The 18,405-nt window shown below is 41.6% G+C and overlaps 1 long non-coding RNA gene across 1 annotated transcript; it reads right to left on the bottom strand.

The window, feature by feature from the left end:
- Positions 1-730: 730 nt before the first annotated feature.
- Positions 731-8,892, bottom strand: LOC123926497. The gene is made up of 3 exons (XR_006815281.1): positions 8,048-8,892; positions 6,226-6,668; positions 731-1,216 (listed from the first exon to the last, which is right to left on the bottom strand). It is a non-coding gene; the product is annotated as an uncharacterized LOC123926497 (long non-coding RNA).
- Positions 8,893-18,405: the final 9,513 nt, after the last annotated feature.

Raw genomic sequence — 18,405 nt, 5'->3', positions numbered from 1 at the left:
CTGGGCGCTGTTTCCCAGTTATGTGTACCCACAAAGATTCTCCACTCACATTGATCCTAATATGCTTTCCTGTTAAGAACTACTAATAAGAGAAAGGATAAAACTGGTACTTGAAGGACCAACTATAGGATAATGTAGAAATAGGGCAGGACTGTAAGAGGGTTCTCCTGCTGCCAGACCCAGAAGCATTATTAGAAGAAGCAAATGTTACATGATGCCAAGTTCCAATAAAGAACCAGAGGGTGACTGCCTCCTAAGGAAACACTTCCAGTGCCTTCCTTATTTCACTTAATTCTCTCTTTTTCTGTGTCCATTTTTCCCCACCCGTTAGCCAACTCCACTGAGGACAATGTCCTACCTGTTTATATCCCCATCCTCGTCTTCGGGGCCCCATCCCATAAAGTCTCTCTCCTGTCAATCTTTCCTTTTAGTTTATTTAGTTAATATTTTCAATTTTGCCCGTGGTACATATTCACTAGGTTAATGTTAACTTTAAATAAAATAAAATGAGGTACAAAGTACTACAGGAGTTTAGAGGGGGTAATAAACTTAACCAAGAATATCATTTGAAATCTTCCTAAGAAAGAGATGGAATTTATATTTGGTTTCCTTTGAAATTCATATTTGCTGGTAAAGTTTTGTCACATATTGCTGCTTGGAGGTGAGCGCCTTGTGTAGAGCACAATCAGGTCAGAAGGAGGCTGCTTATGCCTTCAATTTTAGTCATCCATGACCTTTAGAGTTTTCTGCCTCCCTTTATCTTTCTTCATGGCAACACTCAGGGGGAAAATGTTGTTATCTTCACGAAATGCTGATACTGTGCACTGTGGGCATACATGAGAAGGCTCCATATGGTACAAATGCTCCCAAATGGGTTAAATAGTATCCCTCCGAAATTCATGTCCACCCAGAACCTCAGCATGTAACCTTTTTTGGAAATACAGTCTTTACCGATGTAACTAGTTAAGGATCTAGAGCTATAATCACTCAGGATTTAGGTCCATCCAATGATGTCCTTATAAGAATAGGAGAGGACACAGAGACATAAAGAAGGGCCTGTGGAGACAGAGTCGGTGATTGGAGTTATGCCATCACAAGCCAAAGAATGCCAGGAGCCATCGGAACCTGGAAGATGCAAGGAGGGCTTCTCCGCTAGAGCCTTTGCTGGGAGTGCAGCCCTGCCAACATCTTGATTTCAGTCTTCTGGCCTCCAGATCTGTGAGGGAAGAAATTTCTATTATTTTAAGCTACCAAGCTGTGATAATTTGTTTCAGTAGCCTCAGGAAACAAATGCAGTCTCCAAACACCCACTGAACTATGGGTAACTCAGACACAAATGCATCAGTAATGATTTCCCTAAGATGAGTGCTAAGTATTCAAGTCCTCTTGTACCCAAGGTGGGATGTTTTCTGCTTTGGGGACATTGCAGAAGAGGAAGAAAAGGAGGAAAAAGAAATGAAGTGTTGGAAGTGCTTTGGTTTTCTGGCCAAGGGTGTGCCTTGGTTGAACACTGGCCACCATTCCTTAGAAAGTGTCACTGTGGAAAGTGTGCATGGATCTGTAGATGGTGTCTTCCAGAGTGAGGCAGGTTAGTGAGACTGTGGGGCCGCTACATTCCAGTTAGAACTAGAGGGTTATAGGAATTGTGAGAGTTATTCGTTCATAGAAACTGCAAAAGTAGCATAATCTATGAGGCACTGACTATGAGTGTGATCTCACAGGTTGAGAGAAGGAGGCTAACTGGGAAAGTTCTAGTGGAGTCAAGGATGACATGAGATGGGGAGCCAAGGGGCATGACAGAAGGCAGGCAGTGTCTGTTGGAGTTAGGCATGCAGACCTTGGAGCTAGATCAGCTCTTGTTTTGCATCCCTGCTTTGTTTCTTATCACCTATATAATCTGAAGTGACTCTAAACCTTTCTAATCACTAAAATCGGAGAGAAGTAGAACCTATCTTTTGTTATGTGAGAGCTAATGCAATAGTGTTCAGAGAACATAGGATTATGTGCTTAAAACTTAGCTTAACAAACATTAATCATCGTCATCATGACTATTATTTTGGGCTAGGACACTGTTTTAGTGAATTGGAACTGTCATGATAGACACAAGCAAGGAGCAAAATTCATTGATTAGGTTAAACCATGCAGGGCCTATGGCCCTTTCAGGCTCAGAAAGGAGACTTTCTTTGGACCTTATGCTATTCCCTTGAAATTCCATCAGTTGAAGTATGACTGTGTATTTATTCTTCCAAGACTGGAATTTCACAATAATTGATGATTTACAAAACTACTCATTTATATATAAAACAACTATTAAGAACTTTCAAAGAGTGAAGTAGAAAACTAGAGACAGTTATTTTATTTAAGGAAAGAATGAGTTAGCTAGCTCATTTTAGAAAGAACAAAATTTGACTTTTGAACCAACATGTCATAAAAATTAAAATATAAATACAGGCAGACCACAGCGTTGCACTGTCCACACACTGTCCACACAGTAACCGCTAGCAACACGTGGGCTGTTGAAAATTTGAAATGTGTCTAGTCTGAACTGCAGCACTCAGATTGGTGCTCACAGGACCACATGCCCAGAACTCACCTTCCTCCGTCTCTAAACCTCTCCCAAAGAGTCAGCTTTCAAGAATGCTAGACCTGTGTGTCTGGGTTCTTTACTAACAATTAGCAGAGTTCTTTGTTTGGGAGTTTGGTTTTGGGGGAAAAAAAACCAATCCAGACAAATACAGACATGAATAGTTCTCTCTTCGCCTCGCCCCCTCCAACTATAGAATTAGACAATTCTATAATCTCCATCTGAAAATATCAGTATCTAATAACATAGCATCACTCAAGGAAATGACTTTTCTGCACCTAACTCTTCCCTGCTCCAATTCAGTCCCTATCCTGCAGTTCTTCTCATGGTGGAGGGAAAACAGCCTACTCCATCCAGCTATGGGCCCTCCCCCGTGTTTGCAAATAGTTAATAAATTAACCTTGCTTCTTTTTATATTGAATACATTAAAAATTTTTCAGTGTTTCACTGGTTTGGGGCTTGTTTGATTTTGATTTCTTGACCTTAACCTGATTCTACTTGAGTTTCGAAGCATTAAATTCTTTCAGGTACTTTCAGAGTCATTTTCTAAACTTGTTTCCGTTGGTCTTTTTAGAGCTCCGCCCTTCTTCTGCAAAGGACTTGGTATTCCACTATAGCAATGAGAACAGTGTTTTAAAGCATGGCATATAGAATGGAAAAAAGAACCCTCGGTTTCCATGCTTTATACTTCTCTTTATCCTCAATCAGTACCTATTCCCCATCACAGTACCAGAGTCACACTGATTCATGTTCAATGTCTTTACCTCTCTTCCCTGTCATTCTTGTACTACCTCCAGTTCCGAGCAAGATATTTGTTTCCCTGTCTTTCCTGTTACCCTGCAGTTTTCATCTTAGGTTTCATTCTATTTGCTTTAAATTTGGCAAAGAAAAACTATTAAGAAAGGCGGTTTTTAAGGTTGTAAGTGAAATTGTGTAAAATAAGAGCTCAAATCTCTTTTATTTCTTTAGCTTATCTTATTTCCCAAAGTGAAAAATGCACCTGCTACTCAAACCATAATTCTTTGGTCAGCAGCTTCTTGGTCAGAATGAAATTCCTTCCCTTCCCTTCAAAAATAGCAAATATATCAAGAGCGTTGTTTCACCGTACATATTGAATTATGGAATACCCATAATATTTCCTGGCCCTGAAGATTTCTTAATGTTTGCAGGATGTAGTTCCAGAACACTATTAACTCAGCTAAAGATCCATAAAGGGCAAGTGAATTTGGAATCAGAAAAAGACGCTGATACACATTCTTTTTATTTTTAGCATGTTTTTTGCATTGTAGGTAGCCTACAGTGTTTTCCAGTGATTAATAATGAAATCGATGATTAAAATAACTTTGGCTAGTTGGTAAAAGCTTGATGATCAAAAACTAAGTTACAAAAATATTAAAACCATATGTAAAATAAAAAATAAATTTTAAAAAATAAAATGAAAAAGAAATGAAACTCAAGGCTTTACATCTTTTAGCAATCTTCATTGAAATGAATAAAAAATAGTACATTTCCATTATGGAAAGCAGAACCATTGAATAAAAGCATAAATAAGAAATAAAATTATTTTAATGAGTTTTTAATTTTTAATTTCTGAATTTTTTTAATGTCTGAGACTCCTTCTTGTTCATATTTATCTCACTGCCTGGTAACCTGTTCTTTTTTTTATAGCCTCAGTACTCAATGAGGATGCTACTTGGACTTCTTTTCAGCCTCTTAATGTCCACCATGAATCCTCTGTCCCAGGAACAATTACTCCAATTGTCCAGGTAAATCTCTTTCCATGCTAAGTCCTGATTCTCTTCAAAGGCCTACTGCTTTTTCTAATGCTGGTGCATATGCTTGTCTCACTATCAGTAGCTGATATGGAGTGGATCCATCTAGTAACTGTGTAAGTCAGACCGGTTAACTTCACAGGAATATAGGCCCTCCCTCATGTCTCCCACTGCCTCGCAAAACAGACAAGATCTGCCAACAGATCACACATCCCAAACTACCACAGTGGCTCTGTTCCCACCGTCATCCATGTAACTCTGATATGAAATCAGGGAATCCATAACTTGCTGCACAAGGTAGGAACAGGCTTATCCAATCTAACAAGCTCTGAATCTACCTCCATCCCCTTCTCCTACACTGTGAACTTGTGACAGAGTCCCAGAAAAGCTGGCATTCTGACAGGGTACCATGAATGCAAGTGTATCAGTACTTTTAAAGAGAAACTAGAAACCCAATTGCTAAGTAGAGATAGTAGAGTTTTTGAATTCAACCCTACATTCTACAATCAGGCCACTCACTGTGCAGCACAATTAATTGGCACCAGAAACTCAAAAGAAAAATGTATATGTATCAGGAAGTCCTTTACACCTTGGCCTCCAGTGAGGTTAGACCAAGAATGCAGGTAAAGCCAGGTACTGCCAAGGATAAATTTAAGATGATGTCAACATGTAGCTCTCTATCACAAGGGGAAGAAAAATCGAAATTGTAGTTACATGGACAAATAATTTTATCAAAATGGCTGCAAACACCCAGGAGACTATATTCTCCACTTTTCAACTGCATTTTTGTGAAATGCACAAAGACCTTATGTCCCAAAGCTTTGTTTTTTCCCCCACGTCTGTCCTCTCTCTGAAAATATCATGCATTATCTTTTACTGAATTGTTGGCTGAACTCTGTTTCCCCTTGATCTCTGTTCCCATTCTGATCCTAGCTTTTGAAGAAACTTATAGCAAAGCTTGCTTTGGCCTGACAGACACAGAGCATGGGTCAGGCATTTGATATGTTTGGATTTCCATAGCAGCTCCATCCCTTACTAACTTCATGACCTTGGAAAACTACCTGGCATCTGTCACCCTCAGCTTCCTCATCTGTTAATGACAATGCCCAAGGTATGAGCAATATGTTACCCAAGCACCAAGAGTAGGGGCCCAATTAGAGATAAGATAAGTACGAACCCTCCAGGTTTAAATGGAGGCTTTAGAAATTTAAGAATTCCAGAAGTTCCTTTCATGTACAATACCCTGCACGTGGGCTCGGAAGAACATAAAACCTCCAGGGTAACCACACACCTTCTCTCTAGGCAGGCACATAAGCCCAGCCTGATCAAACTGGAGATCTGAATAGAATTGAAACAAAAGTTCCTTTTGCAGAGATGGCTCTCCTGGATACAATGCAGAAGCTTAATCCCAAATCTTTTCTGTATTCCCCTGCCAAATGCAATGACAGGTGGCAATTTCACTAAGCTCTGAAAGTCATTTAATCCATTCTGGAAATTATTTAAGGTCCCCTCACTCCATTGCCCAGCCTCCCCTCTTGGTGCATGAACACCCAAGGATATCTCCTAGTTTTGAAAATTCCTGATTCTGGAACATGCTGGGGACTCCTTTGCCACGAAGGAACATTCAGTGATGTGTTCCTAAAATCAGAGTCCAATTCACCATGCCTGGATTTCTTAACATTACTAATAAGAAAATTTCCATGCAGATGTAGTTCAGGTAATATAGGGCAGGGCTGGTGAAGAGATTACAGTTTTCTTCTTAATTTAATAAATAATGGTGCTAAGATCAAATACATGTGCATGTATCAGAACATGAGATCAATAAAACTCATATATAAGGTAAAGATGAATATTGACTTCACTAATTACCTTTCCTCTACTTTGACTCCAAGAAAGACTTTTCTTCAGCACCCTATCAGATCAGGAGCCTCCCACCATGTTGAAGTCTGAGCTGAAAAAATAGGATCCAAATTGTTCCAGGGCTGCCATTTGGGAGACTTTTGCCTGCACCCACCTTTTGTGGAAGTACGGGCAATTCCAGGGAAGTGTATTTCTGCTCCTACACGGCTGACCTGACTTGACAAGCTATCCGGGAAAGCACAGGAGAGAACCTGAGACAGCCACTGTCCCTCCAGCTGCCTCAAGGCCTGATGGCTGTCCATGTTCGGTGGAATCCAGGGCACTTATATTTCATTGTCTGTGACAAAGTCAGCAACTCTCTACTATAATAGAGTCAGATGCCCATTGCACTCCTCTACAGTTCCCAGCCATTTCTAGTGGGGTGTGACCATGTCTCCAGCTGTGCCGATGAGCTGTGAGGGAAAGATGATGTGAGTCACTTGGGGGAGGAGACAGTGAAAAACCCGCGAGTGGTGCTCCTTTCTCTCTTTCCTTGCTTCAGGGACCAGTGCCATTCCAACATTCCAGATGGCAGCATGTCTTCAACCAGAGACTCCAAGTGACAACTGCCAGCAGAGTCCCCGAATGACCACCCTGACCCTCAGTTCACGATGGATTTGTCATGTGTACAACAATAAACCTTCAGGATTTCATATTATTTGGGTACCACGGCATAACCTAGCTGATCCCATCTAGTACATCCTAAAACCCAAACCCTTTTTCCTACTCCACACTGGGAGGATTTACCTTCCTTATACCCAGAAGTCTAAGCCACCCACCAGTAATGTGAGATGACAGTCACAACAATGCAGAAGTAACATCTGACCAAAATGCCCATTGTGTGTACGTGCATTAATAACTGGAAATGGTCACAGTATCATCTCTGGACAGTAGAATTATGGACAAATTTAATTTCTGCTCTTTATATCATTCTGAATTTTTTCTAGTTTCCTTCGATGTATGTGTATTCCTTTTATAATCAGAAAATAATATTAACATTATTTTAAAAAATAAATTTGTTGCATTGATATCAGTAAAACATCTCAGGGCATATGGGCATTCAAAACAAAATGGTTCTTCTGCACTACAGGCACAATTTGCTTCTAGCTTCTGCCTCAGCCATCTCTGGGCTCACCAGTCTCACCCATGGCATCTGTGGGGGCCTGCAATCTCATCGTTCTGACCATAAGCCACACGTTTTTGGCCCTAGACCTGCACTAGATCACAGACTCCAGGAGGGAAGGTCAACATCCCACTGAGACATAGTGTGAGCAGGGCTATGCCCCCTCCCAGCCTCTGGGGGCAAGCCTGCCCCATGCCCCAGTCTGAGCCTCCAGCATTCTCTGGTTTGTGGGTGCATTACTCCAGTCCCTGCCTCCTCTTCCTCATCACCTCTTCTTCTCCTAAGGATACACATGATTGTATTTAGGGCCCACCCAGATAATCTAGGATAATCTCCTCTCTAGATCCTTAACTTAACATCTTTTGCCTTAGAAGGTAATATTCACAGTTTCCAGGGATTAGCATATGGACATACACTTTGAAGGGCCATCATTCAGCCCACTACACCTAGCATATGATGAAATTAGCCTTCCACAGTATTTGTTAAATGGTAAATAAATTGTGAAAAGGGAATGAGCCCTACGAGTTCAACCTCCTCCTTCCAGAAGCCTGACTTACCCTTCCTTCCCCAGGCCTGACTAAAGACACCTTATCTACTCCAAACTGCCTATGCCTAATCTTATTACCACACGTTATAAGAGCATGTCTGGGGAAAAAAGTGCATTAGGACCTGAACGTGTGGCCCTTGACCGGATAATACATTTTTGGCAGAGCTCCTTTGGAAGAGGAAAGGCCTTGTTTCCCTTTGTCCTATTGGCTGTTTAATAAAGGCAGTAGCGTGCTGAACGGATCCACATGCTGTTTGCCGGCCCTTTCTCTCCAGGCTGATGGGAGGATTAATCTCCATTGGTGATACTTCTTTCTTTTGCAGTGGAGTCAGCGGGAGCTCCCAGAGTGAATCTCACCAGATGGAAGGCTGGAGGTCCACGCAGTGCCTAACATAGAATCAACACTGTAATTATTAGTCACATTAAAGAATCAAAGTCGTTGAGTAGAGAGGCCTGCTATGGCAATCTGTGTGAGGATAACTAATGGGGGAAAGAATGCATAGCTCTTACCTGTCATTAAAACTGTTTTTCTCTTCTTAGGTGAATCAGAAATAATACAGTACAGTGATATCTTGACTTCTTCAGAGACCTTGGATCCCCTCAGGCATTGTCCAAAATTGGCATTTCTGGTCAAGCTCATTCCCGGGGCCATGCCATTGTGATAGACTCAAACCACGGACTGGATTTAAGACACATCTCTCCTTGTATTGAGTCTTAAATTTTGTATTAGTGTGAATTCCCAACATCTTTGAAGCATCGGAAGGCCATAAATTATGAAGGACTGGTTTCACGTCTGCATGGGCTGGGGAGCCGGCTCCCCCTACCCTGCACCATAACCTCCAGTTGTGAGCAGGAATGTTGAATTCAGAGAGCTGACATTTGATGACCTTACCTGCACCCTCCTTGTCCAGACAGGTAGAACATGAGTACATATTTGCTACTGACACGCGTGTCCCCAAGGAGCCCATGTTTAGGGATTAAAGGGAAAGCACTGACAAAAGGGCTGCAGTTCTCCTGGAGGAGGCCAGCCGGGGCTGTGAGGAGGTCCAGGGGACACAGGGCACTCCCCAGTGAATGTGCCCATCACTGCTGACTCCAGGCGGGCTCCGGATCCCTTTGCTGAAAGGGATGGCCATGAAAGCTCCCACAGCATCAGATGGAGGAAGGGCACCCACGTCCTCATGTCCCTTTCACTTCCATTTTATTTGTTTAGCTCTTGCCTTCCCTGCACAGGCTCGCTCTAACATCTTAGCCCTGGCTGCTTTGTGGCTGCCTGTCTCTTGCTTCCCTGTTCACAGCAGTAAAGCCTTGATCAGCCAAGAGCAAAGAAAGTTAGCCCCACTAATCCATTTCTTTTTTTTTTTTTTAAGATTTTATTTATTTATTTGACAGACACAGATCACAAGCAGGCAGAGAGGCAGGCAGAGAGAGAGAGGGAAGCAGGCTCCCCACCGAGCAGAGAGCCCGATGCGGGACTCGATCCCAGGACCCCAGACCACGACCCGAGCCGAAGGCAGCGGCCCAACCCACTGAGCCACCCAGGCGCCATTTCTTCAAAACTGCTCATTAATTAGAGTAGCCTTCAACTGAGTTTTTACAAATTAAAATACATATCTGTTTGCCTATAAACAGGAAAAAAAAAAAAAGAAAGAATGTACTCCAAAATGTAAACAGTGGTGCTAAAGGGATTCTATATTACTTTTGGAGTTAAAACAAATCAATAAAGATATTTTCTAGTTAAAAAAAAAAAAGAAGTTTGGTTTTGCTCCCTACTTTACCAAGGAAAAGTAAGAAGATCATTCTGAATCTCAGTTTGTGAAAAGATAGGGGTGTTTGGGCATGTGTGCGTGCATTTGCCCTTCTCATGATGCGTGCACTTGAAGAGCTCAGAGACATCAGAGCCATGAGCACTTTCGCCTTCCATCTGTAAGACCCGGAAGTGTGAATGCTTCATCTCCACTCCCCTGCTTGGGCAGAAGAAGCAGTTAACGCCTTCCATCTGTAAGACCCGGAAGTGTGAATGCTTCATCTCCACTCCCCTGCTTGGGCAGAAGAAGCAGTTAACACCTCCTCTCCAAATCACAACCGTGTAGCAAAGAGACGCTGGGCTCCTCTTGGTGAATGCCAGGGACCTTCATGGAGAAGGGGGTGCATGGTGCCTAGTGAACAACCATCCGTAACAAGACAAAATAAAGACGTAATGAAAATGACTGGTAGGGATGTGCACATACACATTCAAACAACCAAGCCGACAGATACTATACATCCAAACAAAGAAATGGGGAAAAAAAATGAAAGAGATAGTGGAATTACTAAAGTGACTGAAAACAGAAGAAGCTGACCTCAAGATGCCCTTGTGTTGAGGGGGAGGAGAAAGAGAAGCAGAAGGGAGGGCAGAATTCCCTCCTCTTGATTTCTTGTCCTAAAGAAATGCTTTGGGAATCTAACAACTCTCAAAAAGCTGTTGGCACTTCCAGTTTCACCTTGGAAGTAGGAAGAGCTTGAAAGAGCATTGAGGCCACACTTAAAACAAGAAATACTGGCACCAAAAAAAACCCCAAAACCAAAACAAACAAAAAAATCTGACAACTTTTCTTGAACCCATAAAAGAGCTGAGGTCACAGAACCAACATTCAACCTCAAATCTCAAATCTGGGAAGAAACAGGCATCTGCAGGGAGAGACCAAGCCAAGTATTTGTTTACCTAGAGCAAACACTGCCAACTTCCAAATAAGCTGATAAGAAGATTTAGTGAAATTTTACACAATCACTAAAGGCTAAGGGTGGGTGAGTGAGCAAGCACAGTCCCTGGGAGCCACAGACCTAGGGGAGCTCATAACCTCTTGCAGGATTTTCTCCACAATCCTCCTGGAGATACTAATAGGGAAAACTTGTGGCCACAGTGCTGGGGAGACAGCAATCACTGCTAAGACTCCACCCAGACTCATATTTCCCATCCTCCCTGTGGAACAAAAGCTTTAATCTACAGGGCAAACAGCAACAAAATCCAACACTTTGGAGCAGTAGTCAGTAGAGCCTCCTGCAGCTGTAAGAAGGGAACAGATTTTTTTAAAGATCTACCCATTGGGGAATGACAGGATCAGGTGCTAAGATAGCACTCAGCTAGAAGAAGTGCAGGGATCCTCGTGAGGGTCTCCTACTGAGACTTGGGTCACAGTGCCTGCAGAAGCCAGGGGCTGGGTCAGAACGTCAGAGTACAAGCCCCTTCCCCCAACCACAGTAAAAGACACCAGGAAAGTTAACAGTAGATTATAGCTGGAAGAAATCTAAGTAACAGACTCCCTCTGGTTAGCAGACACTGAGAAAACTCCTCTGGCAATGTGGCCCACGCTCTAAAAACAAGGTATGGCTACAGAAATTTGAAGCCTGTGGTATACGAAGGGGAACCCAGCACAAAAAAGAATCTTCAAAATTTGCCTGAATTCTGACTGGATTAACACAAACTTCCACAGTAAAGACATTGAAGAAAAACAGACGAGTTCATCTCCAAGCATAATAAATACTTACTTGTATATCCTCCTGTATTTTCTATCCTACAAAACATGGACAGTTCTCTACAAAAAAAAAGAAAAAAAGGAAGGAAGGAAAGGAGGGAGGGAGGAAGGAAGGGAGAGAAAGAAAGAAAGAAAGAAAGAGAAAAGAAAAGAAAGAAAGAAAGAAAGAAAGAGAGAGGAAGGAGAGAAGGAAGGAAGAGGCATGTTAAAAGTAAGGAAGACTGAATCTGAAAAGATAAAATAATCAATAGAAACAGACTCAGGTTGGAGATCAGCCAGAGAATTTAAAACAACAATGACTAATCTGTTAAAGGTGCTAATGGAAAACATAGACAACATGCAAGATAGGTAATTTCATCAGAGAGAGAGAAACCATGCAGAAGAATAAAAAGATCAGATCAAGACCATAGTAACAAAGAATGTCTTCAACAGAGCATCCAAGAACTATGCAGTATCAAATTGTTTGTTACATGTAAAATTGGAATCCCAAAGGTAGAAAATAGAAAGAATAGGGCAGAAGAAATACTTGAATAAATAATGGTGGAGAATTTCCTAAAAGTAATAGCATATACTAATCACAGATCAAAAAACTCAGAAAGCACCCAGGAGATTAAACACACACACCACATATTCAGCTACGCTTATTATACCAAAACATCTGGAAATCAAAAACCAAAAAAATCTTACAGGCAGCCAGAGGGAAAAAAAAAACACATTGCTGACTAAGGAACAAATGAAAACCACAAGAGATATGGGTTATTATGAGATATAATAAACACTTATAATGACCAAAGAATAAACCGACTATACTGAGTGCCGGTGAGAATGAGAGGAAACTGGGACTTGTATTGCTGGTGGAATATAAAATGGCACAGTGACTCTGGAAAGCAGTTTTCCAGTTAGTTATGAAGACAAATACACATTTATCATATATCTCCCTACCCTTTGCTATTTCCCTTAGACAAATGAAAAGGGATACTCACACAAATGTTGTGCACAGTTGTGTGGGGTAGTTCTATTCACAATCACCAAAGAACTAGAAACAACTCAAATGTCCATCAGTGCGTAAATGAGCTTGAAAAAATACGTTACATGTGTGCAATAAGATTACCCAGTAATGAAAAGGAAAGCACTACCGATAGAGCATGAATGAATTCTAAGGCCCTACGCCGAATGAAGAGCTTCGTCTCAAAAGTTGACATATGATCCCATTTACATTAAAACTCTGGAAAAGGTAAATCTACAGGGATGGAGATGTTTGCCAGGGGTTAATGGCAAGGGGAGGGTGTCCCCACTAAGGGCAGCATGAGGGATTATTTTGGGTGATGGAACTGTTTTGTATATACATTATTGCCTTCACAAGAGTGTATAAGTGTTTAAGCTTATAGAACATTTCCCCCTAAAAAGTGAATTCTGCTGTATATTAATTTTTAATATAATGACCAAAAAAAGATGAAAATAGGTTGAGAAAAAGAGACACTGAAATTTTATAACTCATGCCCAGGCAATGACGTTTATTCTGCCATGATTGTTGGTTGACTTGATCCAGGTTGTAACAGCATAGGGTTTCCTTGGTTGCTGGTAAGATTCTAGTTAAATGCTAGAACATCCCTTCTGCCTTGCCACCAGGGATCATGGAGTTCTGCACTGGTCGGAGAAAGATTCCTTGGCAGAAGTTTAACATCGCACTCACACACTAGAGAACCACCAATATCATGATAAAAAGACATATTAAAGATCTACAATTTTCTGGCTCATTCTATTGAACTATAGCAGAAGAATGGTGATTTATTACTTATGTTTTCTTCTTTCCATATTTTTCTCTCTTGCCTCCAATCTGAGCAGATGGAGCAACTTTTGTTTGCTGCTGCCTCAGAGGAGGTTGGAGCCGGAGACTGCAGAAGTGGCCTGCCGTCCGCCAGCCTTCCTTACTTTGGTTTGCTGTGGCCTGAGCCTAGTGAGAGGCTGCTGCTCAGAACCAAGGGTAGACAGAGAGCTGTTAGAATTCCTTTGAAGGATGGCAGCATCAGAGGAGAGGATGCAGTTGGAAACTTTCAGGTTCCAACAAAGAATGAAGATCCATAGTTGACTGCCTTGCATTGTCCTCAGGTGAACTTGGGGTCGAGGGAAAAACAAAATGTACCAGAGGAGGAAAATCCCCAGCCCAGCGCCAGATCTCCTAACCGTAGAAAAGCTTTCCAAGCCCAAAGGAGCAACAAAGCTTCCAGATGTATATAGAAACCATTCTGATCTAAACAAAGGTGGAGTGAAAACCAGGGCTTCCCACATAGTTTGCTCTGTATGAGTTTTCTGGAAACTGCCAGGAAGAACTCCATTAATGGATAACCTTGTATGTTCTGACAGGTTAGCTAGATGGGGGCTTGGAATTGGGTTACATCTCATTTAAAGAAAATGAAATAGTGTAACATTCCTTGGATACCATCAGTGCTACCATGTCCCCACCATTGTATCTTTAGCACCCATGCTTGCTGGTCCAGTTTCCAAATGCCCAACCCCCCAAGACTATGCCTAAGATCTCTCCATGCCACTGCAGTAAGCTCTGCCTGCATGAGGCACAGGCTTTAACTTCCAGAAAATTAATGCCTCCCCATCTCTACCCCAAGAGCAACCTTCAACCTATGACTAGTGGATAAAGACCCCAGCTCCCCTGTCTCTAGGGTGGGATAAGACATGTGTTTTCTATGGTTTTATACTGTTTACTTAATTCCAGTGGAATTAAGTGTCAGTTGCCCAAAGTGGTAAATTTCTTGATAAAATCCTCATGATGTCTTCCTTCCTTTCTCCGTCTCATTTCCCCATCGACTTACTAGTATTTCCTGACTTCACTTCCTATATACTGTATATGTTAATGTTACTATGTCATAGGCTAAAGTTTGCATCCACCCCCCACAAAAATTTTATGTAGAAACCTAATCCCCAGTGTGATGGTGTTTGGAGGTGGGGTCTTTGGGAGATAATTACATCAGGAGGGAGGAGCCCCATGAGTGGGATTACTGCCCTTGTATAAAAGACCCCAGAGTGCTCCCTAGCTCTTTCTGCCATGTGGGACACAGCAAGACTTAGACTTTCCAGCCTGTGAGAAATAAGTGTCTGCTGTTTATAGGCCACGTAGTTGATGGTGCTTTTGTCACAGAAGTCCGAATGAATTAAAACACGATGGAAACCACTGCCACTCAAATCCTTAGTGCACAGTCTGCTTCTGCGCAGCCCCAAAATGAAGACTCCCAAGGTCTTGACTGCAAATTTATATGTCTACATTATTTTTAAAATTTATGTGTTTCCAGATTATTGTTGGGAAGAACATTTACTCCCCCGTAAGGGGAAGGATGGTCAAAACATCCCCACATTCTTACTGTCTACCTGCTCTCACCCCTACATGGGAGGAGCAAGTCATCTTGCTGGTGAGTTCAAGGAGAGGAATGGAGCACATCTGGCCCTTCCCAGCCCGGATCTGCCTGCTCTCTGAGAGGGCGCCTTCTGGTCAATCCAGCCCTGTGGCACTTTCCAGGCCAGCATAAGCACATGTCTCATTCCTACGTTAAGAACTGATACTTATCCTATTTTTAAAAAGGTTTTATTTATTTGACAGAGACACAGTGAGAGAAGGAACACAAGCAGGGGGAGTGGCAGAGGGAGAAGCAGGCTTCAAGCTGAGCAGGGAGCCCACCCAGATCATGACCTGACCCAAAGGCAGAAGCTTAACAACTGAGCCACCCAGGGGCTCCAGTATTTAACCCAATTTGATTAATAATCTAAGCCATTCTCTAATTTTCTGATCAATCTCTCAGTGATAAATCCCAATTTTGATCTTCCTCTATCTCCTGTGTTTTATTTCTCAACTGATTCCCAAGAGAGTGAGAGGGCAAAAAATGGTATTTAGTTGTTGTTTTAAATGTTCTCCCAACTCTTCTTGAAATTAAACATACATTTCACTTGTTTATGGGTTATTTGTATGAGTTTAGAATTCTACGTTGATAGAATTTCGTTCTTACAGTTCTTTAAAAATGTTGTTCTTTTGTCTTTTTTGTGTATGTGTGAGAAAACTACTGTCATCCTCAACTTTTTGTTCCTTTGTTTACAGCATGTCTTCTTTTCTGGCTGCTTTTAAATTTTTCTATCACTGGATTTGAGCAATTAGAATACTGTGTGCCTTGGTTAGATTCATTTTCCTTATGTTTCTCTTCTTGGAGCTTTCTGACCTTCTTAGATCTACGGGTTTTTAGTTTTCACAAATTTGGAAATTTTTCAGCTATTACTATTCAAATTATTTTTCTTTTCTCCTCCCTCCTTCAGGGCTCAAATTCCATATGTATTAGGTTGTTTAATATCTTCTAATGTTTTTTAATCCTTTTTTCTCTGTGGTTCATTTTGAGCTGTTTCTATTACTATGCTTGCAAGTTCACTAACATTTTCTTCTGCAAGTCTGATCTAACATTAATTCCATCCAGAGTATTTTTCATCTCAAATACTGTAGTTTTCATCTCCATGAATTTAACTTGGGTCTCTTTTATATCTCCCGTGACTCTACTTGATGTTTTGAACATCTGGATTACAGTTACAAGTATTTTAATTTCCTCGTGTACTAAATTTAACATCTGCATCAGTTCTTGGTTTTGCTTGGCTGGGGTTTTTTTTTTTTTCCCTCTTAATTATGGGTTGTGTTTTCCTGAATCTTTTTGGCATGCCTAGTAATCGTTGATTGGGCACCAGAGATTATGAGTTGTACCTTGTTGGGTGCTGGATATATTTTTTTATTCCTATAAATATTCTTGGGTAGCTTTGTTCTAAAATTCACTTGGAAACTGATCCTTCCCACCCACCCCTAGCTTTTTTGAGGTGTAATTGACAAATAAAAATGTAGATATTTAAATGTGATAAAACAATGTGATAATTTCATAACCACATATACTGTGAAAGGATTCCCCCATCAACTTAATTAACACATACTTCACTACACATATTTAACAACCCCCCCCCTTTATTTCCTTGGTGAGAATATTGAAGTTCTCCTCTCTTAGCAAATTTCAATTATACAATATGGTATAATCAGCTACGGTTACCATGTTTTACATTGGGTCCTGAAAAACTGAATATTTGTATGCTTTCACAACCTCTTCCCATCCCCACCCACCCCTCTCAGCCACCTTTCGACTGTTTCTATGAATTCAACTTTTTGTTTCTTGGTTTTTGTTTTTTGGGTTTGCTTTGTTTGTTTCCACATATAAGTGATACCAGGGGAAACTGATTGTTTTGACTCTTTCTTTTCAGACTTGTTAAGCAGGTCCAGAGCAGAGGTCCATCTAGAGCTAATCAATTCCCACAGCTGCAGCAAGACCCCTTTGAGTCCCTATCCCGTGATGTATGAGGTTTGCCAATCTAGTTTGAAGGAACAGGCACAGTGGGAGTGATGGCCACCATTCCCCTGGTCCTTCTGGGTGCTTTTTCTCAGGTCTTTGGTTATTTTCTCATCTGTTTGTGCCAAGTTAGTACTCTACTGGAGACTCAGGGGCCTCCATGTATCTCTAGAGTTCTCTCTCTGTGCAGCTCTCCTCCCTCCCGGGCTCTAGTCCCTGCACTCAGCCACTTCGGTCTCCATGGACTTCGACTCAGGGACATTTCCAGGCTCTCCCTGTGCTCTTGGCCATAAGCTGCTGCAATTTTAACTTTCACCTGGTTTGGTTCCCATTTGTCAGGGATTACCATCCTACTCTGCAAAAAGGAAGATTAAATAAAGTCTTTGTCACGCAGAAAAGTTGAGAGCACTCATGACTAACAAACATGTTAGAGGAAGTTCCTCTGGCAGGAGAAAAAGGATGCCAGATGGAAATTTGGATCTACACAAAGGAATGAAGAATGTCATAAGAGGTAAACATCTGGATAAATATAAAATCCTTTTATTCAAATGCATAGCCAGTTCCAGTCCACTTATGGAATAATCCATTATCTTCCCACTGAAATGAAATGCCTCCTTTTGATCAAATTTCTTAAGTACACTTGGATCTATTTCTCTGTTCTCTATTCTATTTCAGTGACCTACTTGTCTACAATTATATACTAGTGCAACTCCGGTTTTATTTCAATCCCTATATAATTTGTTTAATATTTGTTAGGACAAGTTCACCTTGCTCTTCATTTTCAAAATTTGCTTGATAATTTCCCCATGTTTATTCTGTGACATAAACTCTTAAAAAGCACTATATTCACTCCTCCTGCCAAAAATAAATTTTTATATGTTTATATATTTCATATATATTTATATTATATCTATTATGTATTTGTATATGTAAAATATATATATATATAAATTTCTGTTGGAATTCTGACTAAAATTATCATAAATCCATACATTAATTTGTAATGCAACAGTTAGCTATGAACAAGTTTTCATTAGGTGAAAGAGATCACAAGATGCTGGGCCTGGAGAGTCAAGATGGCGGGGAAGTAGGAGGAGGCACCATTTCAACCTGTACCCTAAAGTGAGCTGATTACCTACCAAAGAACTCCGACCACCCATGAAATCAGCCTGAGATCAGAATTATACACGTCTGGATCTCTACAGGAGCAGAAGACGCCAGTGGCAGGTAAAGCAGACTGGGAGCATCGGACTGATATCTGAAGATAAACAAAAGGGGGAGGGAGCCACCAGAGGTGACCGATCGGAAAGTAACACCCCAACACCAGAGTGCTCTGCGTCTGGGGACCAGCATTAACTTGGAGTCTGGTTGAAAGCACTCAAAAACAAACAGCAAAGGATCGCGGGGGGTAATAGTGGGAACCTGGGCAGTTAGGGTCAGGGACCTAAGTCCCCGGACCCAGGACAGCCTCCCCTGGCGCGGAGCCAGAGAGAGTGCGGCGGAGAAATCAGGTCTCCGTCCCTGAGCCGCCAGTGCACCTGACCCGCCAGCGCGCTGAGAACGAGTGGGGTCTGGCTCCCTTGAGGGGCT

Source organism: Meles meles, chromosome 1, assembly GCF_922984935.1.
Source record: "Meles meles chromosome 1, mMelMel3.1 paternal haplotype, whole genome shotgun sequence".
In the NCBI taxonomy this organism is placed as follows: domain Eukaryota; kingdom Metazoa; phylum Chordata; class Mammalia; order Carnivora; family Mustelidae; genus Meles; species Meles meles.
This window is presented reverse-complemented; position numbering and strand designations above follow the sequence as displayed.